The sequence below is a fragment of the Nanorana parkeri genome, unplaced genomic scaffold, assembly GCF_000935625.1.
Source record: "Nanorana parkeri isolate BGI_ZX_2015 unplaced genomic scaffold, ASM93562v1 scaffold19, whole genome shotgun sequence".
In the NCBI taxonomy this organism is placed as follows: Eukaryota; Metazoa; Chordata; class Amphibia; order Anura; family Dicroglossidae; genus Nanorana; species Nanorana parkeri.
Window position 1 is genome coordinate 2,813,513 of NW_017306287.1, and position 19,232 is coordinate 2,832,744.

The following is a 19,232-nucleotide window of genomic DNA, read 5'->3' on the forward strand; positions in this document are numbered from 1 at the left end:
TCTCTTAACATCAGGAGCTACCCTTAATACATCAGAAGCCCCCCTTCACATCAGAACTCCTCCTTTCACATCAGGGTCTCCCCATCCCAAGCCCCTTAATATATCAGAAGCCCCCTTCACATCTGAACCCCTCATTTCACATCAGTCCCACCATCACATCCCAAGCCTTTTAATACTTCAGAGCCCGTAATTTCACATCAGAGTCCCCCTGTCACATCCCAAGCCCCTTAATACATAAGAAGCCCCCCTTCCCCTTAGGAGCTCCCCTTTCACATCAAAGTCCTCAGTCCCCCCTTCACATCAGAGTCCTCAGTCTCCCCTTCACATCAGAGTCTTCATTCGCCCTCACATGAGAGTAGTACTGCCACATCAGGAGCTGTAGTTGATGCAGCATGGCAGTGAGTGGGGGGCAGAGCAGGCCTGGAAAGAATAAATCTTCCCGCCCTCACTAACTACCAGTAAATTGAATTTTAAATTAAGTGCTCACAAATAGGCTTTCACCCCTTCATTATTTTATACCTTTTTCCAGTAATCCTCACACCAGCACCATGATGTTATCAACTCGGCAACTTGCAATGCTCAGCAGAACACCCTTCTTCCAGTGTTTCACCCCTAAGCAGCACCTGCTTCAAACCAGCACATTGATTTACCCATTTCCAAATTGGGGAGGTGTTTCACTCACATGGTGCTGCAGCTGTTTTCAAGCCACTGCACCCTGATCAGTAGCAGCCTGCAAGACTACTTGGCGGGTAATCAAACAATAAGCGCTGGCTATTGTAATAACATTAGATGTCAAGTCGCAGCCTGGCAGGAAGGAGGTGCAGCGCTGCCTACCTACCAGTGGATAAATAAACAGTAAGTGCCGGATATTTAAAAACTGTGGTAGCATTAGATGTCAAGCTGCAGCCCAGCAAGAGGGAGCGGTTGAGAAACACTTTGTATTCCCCTTCACTTCTCTTGCGACTGAGAGGTGAAGGGAGGGGCAGAAAAGCTGGGCCAGCACAGACAGTAATTAGACACCCACAGAAGAGGAGAGGGCTATGGCATGCAAAGATGGAGGGGGCTGTGACTGTGCTGACTCCTCCTAAGGTGTCAAATATTCTAGAGAGACACATTGTAACCCAATAAATTATTTATAAAAAGGAAAGTAAGCATTTAAAATACTTCAGTTTTCTTTATTTGCAATTAAATTAATTTAAATTGGTGACTGGGTCTCTTAAATCGAAAATGAACATGACAACCCTATAACTAAAAATTTTAAAAGCAAGTCTCCACTGGCAGATCCCAAATGTCTATCCTGAGGGGTTTCCTTGTAAAATGTGCTATTGCAGGTTTGCCTAGAATACTCAGCAAAGATTCTGACCACTGTAACGGATTTATTACAATGTCTTTACTGCCCCTCAGTGGCCTATCTTGGTAATGCAGTCATATATACATTGATAGAAGGCTGAATATTGTATTATCACTAATCACGTTATTGATCACAATATAGATCACAAAACCTCCAGGATGACTTGCAGCCAAGAATGAAACAGAAATACAATACTTTTCATCCTTTATGTACAAAGGAATATTGAGAGATAAAGTGGAGGAAGGAAGGAACAAATCTATTATCTTGCTGTTTGCTAAAACAACATAATTTGGGAAAATTGAATCTTAAATCATCCCTGTATCATCTGTATGCTTGTACTGTCCCCAATGAAACTACTGAGCTGAGCGTGCAAGTTAAGAGAGCACTAACAAGAATTTGCCCTGAGGGTTGTTGAATTATGCCTGAATGGTTGACTGTCCAGTCTATTGGCAGCTTAAGAAAAGCTTACCTTTGCCTTGCAACCCCTAAATTCTCCTACCAGCTACTGCTGGTCACATGCCTCAATGCCAAAGCACTGGTCACGTGATCTAAGTCGAAGGAGCTTGGGGTTCAATCTGCAACTCTACCGGAGATCTGGTCCGCCCTTTAGCAAAGACAATGTTTTTTTTGACTACTTAAGCCCAGATTGCAGACACCCTGCCCCAGAGGCACCTTTCTCTCAAATTACCAAGGTGCCCCCGAACCAACTAAGAAGACAAAGAGGGGAATTTATGAAAACTGGAGCAGACAAAATCTGGAGCAGCTGTGCATGGCAACCAATCAGATTTCCCATTTCATTTTCAAATCTTTTTTGAACAGAGAAGCTGATTGGTTGCCATGCACAGCTGCTCCAGATTTTGTCTGCTCCAGTTTTCGTAAATTCCCCTCAGGCTGGGTTCACACCTGGGCGTTTTTCAGCGCTGAAAAACGCTCAGCATGTGAATTCCTGTTCAGTGCTATGGGCATGGTTGCCACCTGGGCATATTTCAGCGCGTTTTAACACGCTGAAAAACGCACTGCGCCCGAAATAGTACAGGAGCTTCTTTGGGGCGTATTTCCACGCATATCCATTAGGATACAGCCTGATAGCTTCCGTAAACGTGCGTTTGACGCGTGTTTCGTGGACCGCTAATCGCGCTAAAAACGTGCGGCCCGAAACGTGCATATTACGAATGCCCAGGTGTGAACCCAGCCTTAAAGTGTCTTAGGGCCTGTGTTGGCAAGCTTTTGTTTGCTTCCAGAAAGATTTGCATTTCGGTAAGGCCTTGTTCACACCAAATGTAGAGCAGATCTGCTCGCGTTTCTGCACACGCACGCTAGTCTTTAGATGCGTTTCAGAGCGGTTTGTTTTTTTCAGGAAGCTAACAATGTTATGAGGTCATTTCCTTTTACCTCTGACCTTTCATTAGCTGTTCTGATTACTTCCTGCTTCCTCGGACCTTGACTCACATGTAAAATTGTTGCAACATGGATCCATGGAATGCAGGCATGCTCCTGGGGATGGTTATTATACTGATACGCCAAAGTGCTGTAAGGAGACGTCCTTTTTGGGTGCACCCACTGATGAGTGGAAGAGATCCAAAGGGCCAGTTTGGGACTTTATATGCAGACCTTCGTGCACACCCCGACAAGTTTTTTTCATATACCCGCATGTCGATATCTAGGTAGTAATGTTTGCTTGTTATGTTTTTATTGTTTATTTTTTATTGTTTTTTCCACAGACAAGAAGTGACCAAGGAAGATTAGGTCATCATAGGTGACCATAGAGTTTTTTTTCTTTATGGTTAGTTTTTTGCATTGAATTGCATTGCGTTTTTGACGTGTTTACATGCATTTTTGATGCGTTCCAGAGCAGGTAAAATAGGGCTTGCTGCAGTTTTTTTTACCTGCTCTGGAACGGAATGCTGCAATGTGAACTGGAGCTAAAAATACCATTGGAATACATTGGACGCAGTTTTGATCCGGTCTGTAACTGCTCTGCTCTGCACCTGCTCCGCGCTTGGTGTGAACAAGCACTAAGTCGATGGGAATTTAAAATCCGCTGAAGCAGGTCAACTGCAGGTCAGGTGAAGGTCATCTGCCGATCAAATGCAATTGACACAAGCCCAAAGTCCATCGATACAGGCCCTTGAATTTCAAGCATGTCTAACTAACAAGAATGTTCTGACATCATGAATGCCACACAATCAACTGATAATCTGCAGCAGTTAGAAATGTGTGGAAGTGAGCATGTTCATGCAACATGTCATCAGGAGCCATTTCATTTTCTGATCTGCTATTTTTGTAAAATATGCCACTAGATGAAACAAAAATCAGTCATCTACCTTAAAATGAAACAATGTTGTGCCCATGCAGGATAATTAAAAAAATTCACCAGCTGCCCATACTTGCCTTCCTTTCACCCCTACTGCTCCATTTGGTTACTGGGAGGTAAGAGGAACTACTGTGTAAACTGAAGTCACCGTGGACTCTCGCCCCACCTCTATGTGACATCACTTAGTAGTTGAGTGGCCAATTACCAAACACTAGCGCTGTCACATAGGAGGACGGAGCCACATACCTGGAAGAACTGGTAAGGCCTCATTCACACTGCCACACGTATGCGCTCGTACTGTACCATATGCAACCTATGCAAATAAATGGCTCCATACACATAGCTGCGTATGGAGCAGTATATTTGCGTAGCGTAAACATGCGCAAATACAGAATGGAACAGAGATGGGCAGCGTATTTCTGCGCATTTTACGCGCATACGCATGTTTACGCGTATATATGCGCGTATAGCACATAAAAAATTCCATTGGGAGTGATGCATTCTGGGATTGCATATAGTGCATGCATATACGCGCGTATATACGCAATATACAATTTTGCTCTTGCGTTGTGTGTGAATGAGACCTTATTATTATTCGCTCCCAGGGAACAAAAGGATAGGCAAGGAGTTAAAAGTGAAGATTACAATGTGATGCTGGTGGGTTAGTCAAAGCGATCACATTGCTTTGCCCTGCATTAGCAAAGCATGGTTTTATTTTAATGTCAGAAATCATTTTTGGAATATTAATATTTGTAGTAGGAAAGAAATATCAAAATTGTACCTGAAACAATGAGATAAAAAAGGGGCCTACCTGAGGCAACCTCTTGTATTTTGGACCGGGGTCTAAAAATCTGCCGCAGGAAGTGACCGGCTCTCTGCAGGGTCTGCCCACCACTCATAGTCAGGATCACAACTTGTTCAGCTTCGGGGTCAAAAGGATAAGGTTGCCTGGACATCAAGCCCAACACTGCACTGCTTGGGTCTGGCACAGCATGCAAACTTCCACCTGTCATAAACAAAGAACCATCAGGCAAGCCTTTTACTCAAACTCATACAATCAATAGAACAAACGCAAAGCTTGGATAGTAACAAATACATTATGACATGTTACAGGAAATAGCTATCTAAAATAAGTCACCAACTTCACATATATATTTAAAGCAAACCTACAGCCAGCCTTATTGACATCGTCATAATATTTACACATTATTTACAAGCCATAGTCACAGGTACTGAGGAGTAATTGATCCTCAAAGATCACAAAAGAAACTCTGAAGTCAGGGTTTAGTCCGTTTCTGAACAGATTATATCACTTGCTGTTTATTTACATTACAGGGCTGGCAGGCTGACAAGTGGAAATGCTGGGAGGTGAGCTGAGATTTCAATGCCTCTGCTGTGAAATTTGAAGATGAATTTCTCTATAGTGCCTGCAGCTAGAGAGGTCAGTGGTGGCATGTTTTTAAACTCATTTACTGCTTGTTAACTATATGTAAATATTTGAATGTCCATTGCCTGGCCATAGGTCCACTGTAAAGGGTCAGTCTAGTTAAATTGATATTTAGGAGTATATGTGTGGAAAATTCAGGGACTCCAACAATGAGATCTCTACACACCTGTCATTGCCTTTATAATGGGGTTTTATCTCCCTGTTTGAGTTTTACTTTATTAGATATGTGAGGAATCAAAGCTGGCTCATACACAACGCAACCTAGGCAGGGGCCTATCGCCTGGTGGATGTCCAAGGGGACCAGTTACAACTTTCATGCTACTGAAGTAAACTAGCCCAATGGGTCAAGACTGTGGAGCATAGACTTGTAGGCAGCTGGTGTCTGATGCCGTGCCAGGGCAGATAAGGCAGATAAAATAACAGATAAAAACAGATAAGGCACATAAAATGGCTTCTCTGTGCCTATTGCAATATCAATATCAATAGATTGATCAATATCAATCTAAGTGATGGGAGGCCCAAAGCTTATACCTTGCCCAAAGCCCCATTTCTCCATTATCCAGCTCTGAGAAGAATATGGAAGGAGTAGAAACCTCCTAAGGTTGGTAAAAACACCCAAAATTCCAGTGTAAGCAGCAATAGAGCCACGGACTATGATGGTAATATCTCACCACTGGAGTTTCCATTAGTTAAAATAAGTCCCTGGGTAATTCAGCTAGCAAGGTCCCTCCTTAAATTCAAATATCACTTTTGGGCAAAGTGAACTTTAAACCACCAGTTTTATAATACAAAAGTCAATTACCAAGCCCCTGCAGCAGAATGTCCGAATAGGGTGCCGCATGGAAACACAGCGTGGGATTCAGATCACCAGGACAAGGCAGGCTGCCCCGGATTACCCCCAGCAGTCCCGCGTCAGCCAGATCATTAATTAATCCTTGAAGAGAGGAGATTGTCATAAGAAGTACACAGGTCAACTACAAGTCACTTCTTTGGACCAAAGCTAACAGTGGTTACACATTTAACCGATTACACAATAATCATTTAAATGAATATATTGTTACATATAACTGTGCATGAGTGGCACCTGCAGCATGTTTCTTTCATTGCTCATATTTATTGTTCGAGTGAATGCTGGCCAGACACAGAAATATGTTAAAATGCACCACCAAGGAAGATCTTATTCATTTCCTTTACACGAATGAATCAAAATTCCAAAAGCATGGACTATTGGCTAGAAAATAAGAATTCATTGAGTTCTATGGCAGAAGAGACTGTGTAAGTCTCTTCTGCCATAAATGCTTCTTTCTACCACCACAGTATGAAGCATAAGTACTGAGACTAGAGAGGACATTCTTCATGACCAACGAGGGCAAAGCAAAAGAACCAAGACCACAGAGGACCTGCTTCATTCTTCAGAGCTGTGTCCCTCAAAGGACAATAGAGAAATACCTTTATTTCCACTTTATATTTGCTTAATGTGCTTTATAAGTGTTTTATGCTTTCTTAACCCCTTCATGACTGAGCTTGTTTTTAGTTTCTGTTCGTAAATGACTGACACACTTTTGACATTTTTGCTGTGTGATTCTTCCACGTCAGTAATATACTTTCTTACAAAGTGCACCCACACATATTATATATTGTTTTTTAGAGGACAGATAGGGCTACATATTTATATCACATATGTGCGTCTAACGCCTCACTTAGGACAAATAAAATATAAAAAAAGAGGAAAAAACCGTTTAAAAAAAACACTTTTTTCCCAGTTTTGATTTGTAGTATTTTTTTTACAAAACCAGCACAGCTAAAAAAATGCAATAAATACATTCATTTATTTGTCCCTTATTTTATTTTATTTTTTACACATTTTTTTATTTTTTTTACACTTTTCACAATTTTTTTTTTTTTTTACACTTTTCACTTTTTTTTTAACTTAAAAATGTTATTTTATTTATTTAATTATATCAAGCAGATTTTGTGAATTAATCTCACTGTTACTGCATGATAAATTAATAAATTTTTGGTTATTATCAGGCTGCTTCAAACTTCAGAACAGCCGATAATAAGTTAGTGACACTGATCCTGCAGCAGTTCAGGATTCAGCTGTTACTAAATGTTTTCTGATTGTTGCAACAACGATCAGCAAACAAACATTCTTCTTCCAGGAATAGATACATTGTAGGAATAGACACATTTTGTATCTATTCATGAAAGAAAAAAAAAAAAGCCAGTATAGCTTGAGAGAGATATCTCTCGATCTATACGAGCTGTCAGAATGCGGCAAAAGCCGGCATGTGTGTCCGCTTTGCTTTGACTCTCAGACACCCGATATTAAGGTATCGGGTGTCTGAAAAAGGTTAACCCTTTCATTAATGAATGCCTCTGTAGTAAGGGCAGCCATTAATGAATGTTAAAAGCTGATTCTCAGCGATTAACAGCCCTCTAAAGCAGCAAATAACTCGTCACGTACAGTGTACGTGACAAGTCATTTGGTCCCTTTGTGGCTGGACGTACAGTGTACGTCTCCCGTCACGAAGGGGTTAAACACTAGATTTGAACATTGTCTATCCTAACAGAGGGTTGAAGACTCAGAAGCATTGTATGTTAATGAGAGGAAGCTCAGTCTGTTCTCTACTTTCACTTTCAAACTGCTCAGAGTAGCCTGGAATCTGCACAAAGGCCTTCACCAAAGAAATATCTAAAAGGTAAGAAATATATTTTTAAAACTTATTTTTCGGTATGCTTTGTAAATATAACCAGCATGTAGTGGGGTTTTCTCAAATTTGACTGCAAACATAGAATTTTACTTCAAGTTAGTTAGTTAAGCTATATCAGCACATACAAACTGAGGATTGTGGCTGGAAGACTGTGCAGGGGGCATGGCTAGGGGACTGAAGGAGGAGCTTCCCCCTTCCCTACTTCATCCCTTCATTCCTCACCCCCCTTTTTTTCCCATACTGCCCCTCCTGCGACCATGTTTCTTCCAAAAAATTTTATACCCTTTTCATATACATTATGGGGAATTTATCAAAACTGGAGCAGCTGTGCATGGCAACCAATCAGCTTCTCTCTTCAGTTTGTTCAGTTAGGATTTGAAAATGAAAAAAAGAAGCTGATTGGTTGCCATGCACAGCTTCTCCAGTTTTGATAAATTCCCCTCATTATGTGCTGGCTTATCTCATTCCCTACCTATGCTACCCCTCTTCCTCCCTCTTTGCTACCTAATCTCTATAAAATAAAAAAAATTTCTGAACAGGAGAGTGCACTGTACAATTTTTCTCAAGACAATACATACTGGATACTGGCACATGATCATATTTGTCTATATTTGCGCTACTTGGACAGTCCTGTATGACCTCCTATAGTGTTACTATGCTCTGTACCTACATTTTTGTACTCTACTGTTCAATTATAACCTGATTTTACTGTATCTTCCTGTAGCTGACCTCTGAAAAACAAAGAATTACCAAAATACTAAAATGCAGCATCAGCACACAGCGCTGGTATACATTCAAAATGCTTTTTATCTTTTTTAAGTGATGGTTATTGGAAGCACAACCTACATAAGAGAATACATGAAGGATAAAAATATATGCTAGATATACACAAATAATAAAAAAAAAAGTAAACCCTAACTTAATAACATATGGTTTGTAAAATCTGTGTATATCATTAACAACAGCCATTTAAAAAGATAAAATACCATTTTGTACCTGTGACTTCTCTTTTGTTGTATCTTAGTGCTACTGATCTTGTGCAGCCTCTTTGCAGCCACTCCTGGTCTACATGCCCTCTAGGAATGGCTGCATGGCATTTCCCAGGGTGGGTTTCCTGATGGTGACAACAGTTGACCATGCCTGCATCATTTTTGTTGAAACAGCTATTGGAAGCCCAGGGTGACAACATAGGAGCACAATTGGGAGACAGGGACAGAGCATTGTCACCCTATAATAGGAGGTATTAAAGGCCTTCACCATTATTATTTTAATTACAGCTGCGTATTTAAAAATATTGAAATTTATTTTAACATGATTAGTTAGTGGTTTTAGATATTATTTAATGTATAAACAAATGAATAAAAGCATTGATGTAAACTGACCTTGAATAAGGGCTGATGTGTGATGGCCTGCATTCTCCCTCCTAAGGAGGAGGAGCAAGCAGTGAAGGCGTGGCTCTGGGAGGGCAGTGCAACGTTCTCCCTCTAGTCGGGTTACACGCTTATCAGGGCAGAATGCTGACACCTGTAATATGTTAATAACATGGATTAGGATTGATACCTGCAATACAGTAATAACATGGCTCATGCTTCAACTCTTGATCATTCTTGTTGTTGTATGCTTGTGAAAATAACGAACAATACAGATGAATGTCCTGTTTGATACTACACCTGAGTCGATGACATGTTCATCATGGCAGCACGCTTAGAAGTGAAGCGAAGGTTCCGGAGTCCGTGAATGCTGAATCCTCGCAGGCAGCATGTGTGAATGATATCTCCATAAGCATATGGCGGTATGGCAGGCGAGACTGCCAATAATATGTCTCCTGGAGGAGCCAAAAAATAAATCAATATATTAATGCTGGTACTCCTGACATCGGGGGCCAATCTGACAGACCACCAATCAATTCTCAAAGGCCAATCATGTTTTACCAACAGCTGTTGTAGATCATGGTTTCATTCCTTTATATAGCTCCAACACATCCCAAAATGCTTACAAAGAATGCAAAACATTCACATCAGACGATGTGCCACAGCAGCGTACAGTCTGGCGTTCCTTTCAGAGTCAAATACATGTTCCCTGCAGGGTGTTGGTTCCTTCCTCTGACCCGTCACTGCTAAGTCCTGCAGTGACATAGAGGGTCAGAGAATGGACCCAGCTTACGATGGAGCCAACCACCTAACACTCATGGAAGTGCTAAATACCAATGAGTCTTTCCAAGGTTTTAGAGGTGGAATAGATGGCAAGTTGGAGAAATGGGAACCTGGAGAGGTGAAAATATGCTGTCTTCCACTGCAAGAGATTAGCTGTAGGGCAGTGGTTTTCAACCTGTGTAACCTCAGGACCCACATTTGTCCTTGGTCATTAAGTCACGACCCAAGTCGCATTGCAATGGAACGCACAATATTGCGGTCCCGCGCATTTTGAGCGATCGAACTGTGGGTGGGAGGTGCGTTTGGGGTACCGTTCAAAAGATCCACCCAGTCTGCATACCTTACAAGAACTGGAGTTGATCCTCAGCCTGGGGTCCATTGTGGGCTGCTGTACTGTGACAGAGCTTCATCCATAGGTGCATTGCTTGTACAGCTCCCTTTGCATGCCCTGTAGAGGTGCCAGGAGCCAGAATGTGACATTACTCCGGTCCAGGCACCTCTACAGGACACATGAGGGAGCTGTACATATGGATGCACTCCTCATGGCCATAGCCCCAGTCCATCCCACCTCAAGCTGACACTCCGCACCGGGCAGCATATTTTAAATGGCTGTTTGGCGTGCAAGAACTGACAGTGCTGCACTAGGAGGAGGCTGAGGAGCCTCTCACTTAGAAAAGTTAAAGGCATGTGGCGACCCACTGAACATGGGGTCACGACCCACTTTTGGGTCACGACCCACCAGTTGAGAACCAAGGCTGTGGGGTCTCTACAAAGAGGATGTGCTACAGTAGCAAAAGAGCATTCAGCGTGGTGCTGAAAACCAACCACTTAAAAATTGCCTGGGCTGAGTAATCTTGATTTTTGTCGCAACATACAGATAGAGGAGTCAAAACGTGGAGTAACATAATAAATCTATGTATCCATCCTGTCCTATATGAACAGTCCTGGCTGGTGCTGCTGACGCAATGGTGTGAGGAATGTTTTTTGGAATACATTAGGCTTAATACTAAATGTGCATAATTTAAATGTTACAGCATACTTTAACAAAAATTTGCAGTACATGTGCCATGTGACTAGACGCGTCCCTGGTCACTACATTAGAGAAACATGTAGAACAATCCCAACACTGGAGAGACCCGGGATCAGTTTTTGCTGGACTTACACAATAAATCATAGTTGTTATAGACACTTCTCAGTAAATTGTTACCATCTTTGCATAAAAGATGAGCAGACCAGTATACAGGTGCCCATAAACATTGGAGGATTGGTGTTTGATCTGGACATTTATGGTCAGAGTGGGAAATCTTAATGCTTATCTGACATCTGCACCAGTGACATCACTCAGTCAACCAGTGTCTGGGCAAGAATCAGTCATCTGAAATGGACTCCAGGTTGATTTTTCCAAAGAAAAGGCCTTTGCCAGTGGCTCAGCCTAACGTAAATATACACACCTGGTAGATATACAGGAAGTGTGTGTGTTTATGTCATAAATGTTTTACAGAAAGATCATGCAGCAGTCAAGATCTTCCCACTACAACTATATCTATGGGTTTAGGGAATGGATACTGCACTCCAAGCTTCAGAAACACATCCTTTAATTAATATGGCAGCTTGGATACAGCTCTTACACCATGAAAAATGACAGTTCAGTGTAAAATGTGTAAGAGCTGTATGTCTGCTATCATCTTAAAGAGACACTGTCACCTTGCCCATACAGGGCAAAGGTGACCAGTGTCTCCACAAAGGGCAAACCCCATATATTTACCTCACCTGCACCCCCTTGCTTCTCTGCACCTGGCACTGAATTGGGTCATGTTGGTGACCTATAGCAGAATAGCAAGAAATTGTGCAGGTAAGGTGAGTATATGGGGTTGGGGGATGCCCTTTCCAGAAACACTGTCACTTTTGCCTGCATAGGGAAGGTTTCAGTGTCCCTTCAAGAATGATTGGCTTAAGTTCAGAGTGCACTATCCATCCCCTAAACTGACTGGTTTACCAGAGTGCAATGAGCCGGACCAGCACCCGTCTGCTTCACAGTGGAGACGCTCACCTGGAGCTGCGCATGCATTTTTTTTGCATCCAAAGCTATACATTGTGTGACAAATGAGTTCACATTGGTGTCTAAGTTCTACTTTCTGCTTGCATGCCCCACTGAAGTCAATGCGCCCTAATTCAGAATATTAACGCTTACATTATTAACAAGAAACACCCATAGTATTCGCTAAGTGCTATAGGTTTTTTTAAGAGAGAGCACAACAGAAGTCCTTTTTCAGACGTGACAGCTCTGGCGGAATACTTGGACTGAGTTACTTCGAAGGTAGGGAAGTGTAAATGTTGGGGAAGAGTTATTGAGCTCTGTTAACAATGCACTTTTTACAACACAAGTTAAGGATGAAGGTGAGACATGCTGGGTGAATAATGTGAAGATAATTACATGCAATATGTTTTTATTCCCCCCCCTAAAAAACAATATACGTTCCTTTTAGATGGACCTAGATTAATTCTCACACCATTGTCTAGTGAGGGAAAGACGCACCCCTATCCAGAGAACTCCCTGACACATAATACTTACCCTGAGTTGTGGCGGTTAGCAGAGCAGCAGGACGGCACAAATGTGATTTCTGGACAATGCAATGTTTTTCTACAGGACTCTGAGATCTGAGAGAGACATTAAATCAGATCAACAATGTCTTCACATATAACAATATAACACAGCCAAATAAAATGGCTTGCAAATTTAATGAAGACTTTTATTACCTCCCTCTAGGTGGATTCTGAATGCCAATCTTTATACTGTCATTACTCAGTATTCGTCCCCCAAACCATAGGCTCAAGTCTCTCAGAATACACCCAGAGGTGCGGGAATAATGCAGTAGAGGCTTCTCTTTTGTCTGACCATAAAGTGCACTGAGCGAATTTTGGTCTGTCAGTTGGGCAAGCGTGGGATCACAAGGGCCCGATATGTTTGGCCATAGTTCCAGTGCACGAGGCCCACGCAGAGCCAAAGCCAAGACAGGAGGGTCCTGCATGTCTCCACTTACATCAGAAATCAGGTCTAAAAACAAAGAAAATGTACAGATAATTACCAACGAAGATAATTTTTTTTAACATATTAAGCCTCCGGCATGATAATCACAGCCATTACATACCTTTACTGAAGGCTAAGTGTAGAGTGGAGGATTGTGGATACAGCAATCTCAGACCACACACATCCAGGCCAGCTGTGAGGATAAGATGGAGGGTGTGGTGAAATGCAATAGGGCATCGCAGTAAAGTGTCAAACAACACGACAGGCACCACCTGAGAAGAGAAGATGGATTTAAAAGAATAAAAGTTGGAAAATTAACAAGGAATGTAAGTAAAAATGGCTTTTATGTTCAACCTAGACAAAAACTGGCATTTAACCCTTGGAGTGTGGGGGAAACCCTATTGAAAGGGTACCTTTTAATCTTATCCAGAGTTCAAGTATGCCATTTTGTTATATCTGTTTGAAAGTACCTGTTGATCTCAACAGAAATCTTGTCAGCCGATAACGACATCTGCTCTTTGCTTGTGTTACAGTCTTATCAGTTACATTGTTCCCAGTTATCTTTGAGGACTACAGAACCTCTCCCTTCTATGTTATGGGGAGGGAAAGGGAAGAGAGAAGAGAAAAGAGGAGAAGAGAAGAAAAGGTTTCTGAAGTCCTGTCCCAGGGTCACCAGGCAAAAATAAAGAGACAACTTATTTAGCCACCAGGTCTAAGGAATGGTAAGGATTTTTGCCCTTGGGATGTGCTTTAAGTTAACAAACCGGTTGGTTGCTAGGGACAACACAAATACTTTTCCTTTCTTTCATCTTTGTGCACAAAGCCAAGTCTTTCAGTCTATGAGAGACTCCTCACCTCAGTGTCACTGTCCGTAGAGACATTATGAGAAAGTGGACAAAGCTTCTCCTCAGTCTCCAGTGTCTGCCAGAAGAATCCAGACGAAGCAGAGAACACTTTATCCACTGCCTAATATGAAAACAGAATATTTGTATATCAGCTGAACTGCAAGAACAGGAAATGTACTACATTTTTATCACTAATGACACCCCAACAGACTAAAATGTTGTTGTTGAATTTAAATGGAAGCGAAGGAAATCCTTATATCAAGCATTTTTAAAAAAATATTTGATACTTAATCTTCTTTGGGAAACAATTCTTATGGGCTGCAGCGGTGATGCTTCAATAAATTGTCAGCGATTCTTCTGGTGTCACTAAAGCTGATACTGTGGGCTGGCAGTCGAAACCTCCAGTGACATCAGGACATCTCCCTCTGCCCCTAGAGGCTGATGGACATTATAGGACCTCTGTAAGTCATGTGTGGACTGGCAGTGGAAACCTCCAGTGACATTAGTGTACAGACGTGTCCCCTGCACTCCTTTCTGCATCTACAACCTGTAGCAGATGTAGTGCTCGTAGTGGTGAACATGGATGGTACCGTGTATATTCAATCTTGAGAATGTAGTAGATCACCAGCACTCGAAAGATATCGTTTTCAAATCTTTGTATACATTTATTGATGTATAGCATCACATATATCAGATAGCCAATGTTTCTGGGGCCACGCAGGGTCCCTTCATCAGGGCAACATAGTGACAGTTTTTCTTCTGGTGTCACTAAAGCTGATACTGTGGGCTGGTAGTGGAAAGCTTCAGTGACATAAGGACTTCTCCCTCTGCCCCTAGAGGCTGATAGACAGTATAGGACCTCCATAAGTAAAGTGTGGGCTGGTAGTGGAAACCTATAGTGACATAAGGACATCTCATTCTGGCCCTAAAGGCCGATGTACAGTACAGAACCTCCCTAAGTCATGTGTGGGCTGGCAGTGGAAATCTCAAGTGACATAAGGACATTGACCTCTGCTCCTGGAGGCTGATGGACAGTACAGGACCTCCATAACTTATGTGTGGGCTGGCAGTAGAAAACTCCAGTGACATAAGGACATCTGACTCTGTCCCTAGAGGCTGATGGACAGTACAGGACCTCCGTAAGTCATGTGTGGGCTGGCAGTAGAAAACTCCAGTGACATAAGGACATCTCATTCCGCCCATAGAGGCTGATGGACAGTACAGGACCTCCGTAAGTCATGTGTGGGCTGGTATTGGCAACCTCCAGTCACATAAGGACATCGACCTCTGCCCCTAGAGGCTGATGGACAGTGCAGGAACTCCCTAAGTCATGTGTGGGCTGGCAGTAACATAAGGACCTCCCTAAGCCATACATATAAAGTGTTTTCCAGAGCAAAAGTCCTCTCAGTGTAATGTGACTACACCCCATGTCACTATCTATAGTCTTAGCAATTCCTTACCTCTGGGTCCGGGTTGAGCACTACAAAGCTACTCAGTCTCACAACTGGAACATCCACATTCACTGTAAAGAGCTGACCCTGCAGCTGATGACCAAGTTCCTCTCTCCACCAGGTGATGCTCTGCAGAGTGGTGTGTGACAGGAACAGCGACGTTTGCTGGTAGAAACTGGAGGTTCCTCGTAGGTGCTCCTTGCCCTGGAATAACATGACAGGCTTTAATAAAGACACCTTGCACAACTGCCATAACAGGAAAGTGCAGGTAAGACTACGTGAATGGAGGTGACCAGGCTGTATATCTATTTCTGAGACAGCAGTTGTGCTTTAAAGGATTTGTGTACTGAAATGTGCATATCTGTCTGGCTGCCCCTGGCTTTGACACCCTCTGACTCTTTGACCTAGAGCAAGCAAGCAGCAAACAAATAAAAAAAATCCACATCTGCTTGTTTTAGGTTAGTAGTTCAAAACCTAATTTTCATATATAGGTCAGCAATGGTGGGTTCCACATTTCTCTTAGTGCAAGTTTCCTTTAAAGGTTATTGTCCTGCCTGAGAGCAGTCACCATAACCTGCATACTATTAGGCCTCTTTCACATGTCCGAATAGGTCCAGACAGTGGCAAGAATCAGCAGATCAAGTGTATGTGAACCGCTGTGGCCAGGAAGCCTGTACAAAGCAAAAACAAATTCCGCAGCTATCTGCCACTGTGCATCCGTGTATGCAGCGGTTAACTGTGGCCAAGGACTGATGACCGTCCCTGGATTTAATCTGTCTGCATCCAGGGTTGGTCATCTGTCCCTAGCTGCGGGTAACCACTGCATATGCAGATACATCCAAACAGTAGCAGACAGCTGCGGCGCCTGTCATTGCGTTGTACAGGATTCCCGGCTGAAGCTGTCTGTGTTCACCCGTGATTCTTCCCGTAGCAATCCGCTGTCTGGACCAATTCGGACATGTGAATGAGGCCTTACCTTTGTTACCCACAGAATCCTCTGCACCCCTGATTCTGGTTTCACTGTAGCACTAAGGGGTTGACTTTTGACTTGGGGCTAAGTCCTTGGTCTGGTTCTAAGCCTGACATACCAATCAAACCTCTTTTGGATAGAAGTGCCTCAATGGCCATTAACAACATTCTGATTGGAGAGGGAGCAGAGTATATCCTCTAAAATTCTGTTTGCAGAAAAAAATGACGCACTATCACATGGGCAAAGACAATATTTTTCTGAAACAGCTGATGCATATGTATCAATGGCAAGAACCCACTTTTGCCAGTACGTTTTAGGGAATGCCTGCTTTTACGAGTGTCTTCTCACACAGTGCCTTTCATAATCTGGGATATGGATTGTTATTATGTGCTAAATAAAATAAAATTCTCCCACCCTTGTCGCAGGCCTTCTGGCTGATCCACAAAGCCAAGCAGTGTATAAGTTCGTTTTTTTTACCTTGTGTCTTCGTATTTTGGGACTTGGGTGAGCTCCTACATGCCTGGGGGACACACAAGCGTAAAGTGCCAGTCCTTCCTCCCGCCACACTTGTTGAAGCCCCAACACCTGGAAAGGGACCTCTGTCTCGCTTTGAAGATTTAAAGGCGGCACCTGAATAGAACAGAACCAGAAATTACAAGAAATAGGACAACCAGAGCTGGAATCAGAAGGAATATTTACCACAGCGATCATTTTAGACACTAAAATAGTATGAGATATATTTTATATTAAATGCATGTCTGCTAATTATTGTAAGTGTAGCACATCAGAGATTACAGTACTCCTCCTGACAATGCCCTCATCTGCTTTTCTCTCCAGAGGGATGGAGCCATCTTGGTTCAGGCATCCTCCAGGGTCACCATCTACTTCCTCCACTGAGATGCCCACTCAGAGGTGACATAATCATGTCAATCCTAGTGCAGTTTCTGGCTGTGTTCACAACTGACACAAATCAGCCCCTGTTGCAGTCTCACGCCTTGTGACTCAAATTTACAATGTGGAGGTCTGACAAAAGTAGAGGGGAGAAAACTGAGGAAATGTTTTCTCCTACCTACAGCAGACGCTGTATGACACAATGAATGGAGTTCAGGGATTGCATTTCAATGATAAAAGAAAATTTTTTCTTTTAATGATACTGTTGATATATATATTGTGACAACTGAGGAACTTCTTCACGCTGGCTTGTAAAATTACTAAAATGCCCAACTTAAAGGGCAACTGCAGCCAAACAGTTAAACATACAATAAAAACACATGTATGGGAACTGTTTTTTCACCCAAAATGTGTAGAATAATGTACATGGTCTCATGACTTACCTAGGGCTGTGCCACAAGGCAGCTCAGAAAGAAGCTTCAGGTTTGCAGTCTCACTACACCACTACCTGCCTGTTGTCTGGACTCAGTGGTCTCATCGATTTTGAAAGGAATACATAGGTGAACTAAACTGTGTTTGCCAGGAGCTGTAGTTTAATCTGCTTATATGTTGCCTCCTCTGGTTCCTATTTTCCCCTTCATTGACATGCTAATGGAATGTTTAAAATAAAATCTTTCCCTTTTGATTACATACCTTTTTTAGACCCCATAATGTCATCACTGGGTCTTTGTGCTTCTTTATGCAATGCAAGCAGATGATGGGTGGTCGGAGGGGGCGGCAGGGTGCTGTCCATAGAGTCCTGAAAATATCCCAGCACTCTGCCTACTCTTCTCAAGAGCCCTCAGCTGTGATGCAAGCAGGGACTGTTTTTTGGAAAGAGGTATGCAGATTTCAAAATGCAAATGCATTTGCATACATAACACCCTAAGTAAGGCCCACAGGTGCTGGTGAGCCGCCATGATTGAAAGAACTAAAATTCAATGAATGAAAGGGCCGTGCCAGGGATAGTAACACTGGAGAAGAAAGGGCTAGATCAGGGGTGCCCATTAGGTAGATCGCGATCTACCAGTAGATCGCAAAGCGAACACTGGTAGATCACGATCGGCTCACTGACCTGTGTCCTGTCCTCCCGCGGTGCTCGTGCGGCTGAATGTGTCAGACGCCGCAGACGGGAAGGAGAGAGGAGACTTGAGAAGCTGCTGCAGTGGATGTAAGAAAAGACAGACAGCAGAGAGACAGCAGAGAAAGTGAGAGAAGAGACAGCAGAGAGTGAGAAGAGAAAGCCGATAGAAACAGGGGTGAGAGAGAGAGCGCAAGGAGAGAGAAGAGAGGGCCGGTGCACACCACAAAGTCTGCGTTCCAGAGTGTACGGCCTCTAGAACACATTGGAACGCAAGCCGGCATTCTCCCTGCGTTCAGGGGCGTGGCGGTTCATTGAAGTCAATTGCACCGCAGCCACGCCCCCCGCCCTAAGCGTAATCGCCCACACCCGGAACGCAGGCACATTAATGCCTGCGTTCCACTCCAGTGCGATCAGCAGAAAATAGTGCATGCAACACTAATCTGCCTGCATTCCGGGTGCGGGCGATTGCACCGGGGGTGTGGCTGCGGTGCCATTGACTTCAATGCACTGTCACGCCCCCTCCCACCCCTGAATGCAGGTGTTTTTTCATTAGTAGATCTCATTGAGCTCGTCATTTGAAAAGTAGATCTCCAAACGAAAAATTGTGGGCACCCCTGGGCTAGATGGTGCAGGACATCCTCCAGCCAGGAAATGGGTTCGGGCAATGGGAAATGGGCGGGTTCTATCAGATTTGCTGCAATTTCTGAGATTATGAGAAGCTCACAGTGTGCCGTGAAATCAGAGTCAGCAAATTCAGTCCAGGAGAGGAGCCAGTAGAAATGAAGGGGAGGCTGGAGATCACCTTTAAGCAATACAGGCTTATAATCTCACTCACCAAGGAGACAAGCCAGACGAGCAAAGCGTGGTAGACATTTGCCTGTGAAAGAGAAGAGGCTGGAAATCGACCGTTGTGTTGGGCTGACGTGACTGTTTGACCGCAACTAG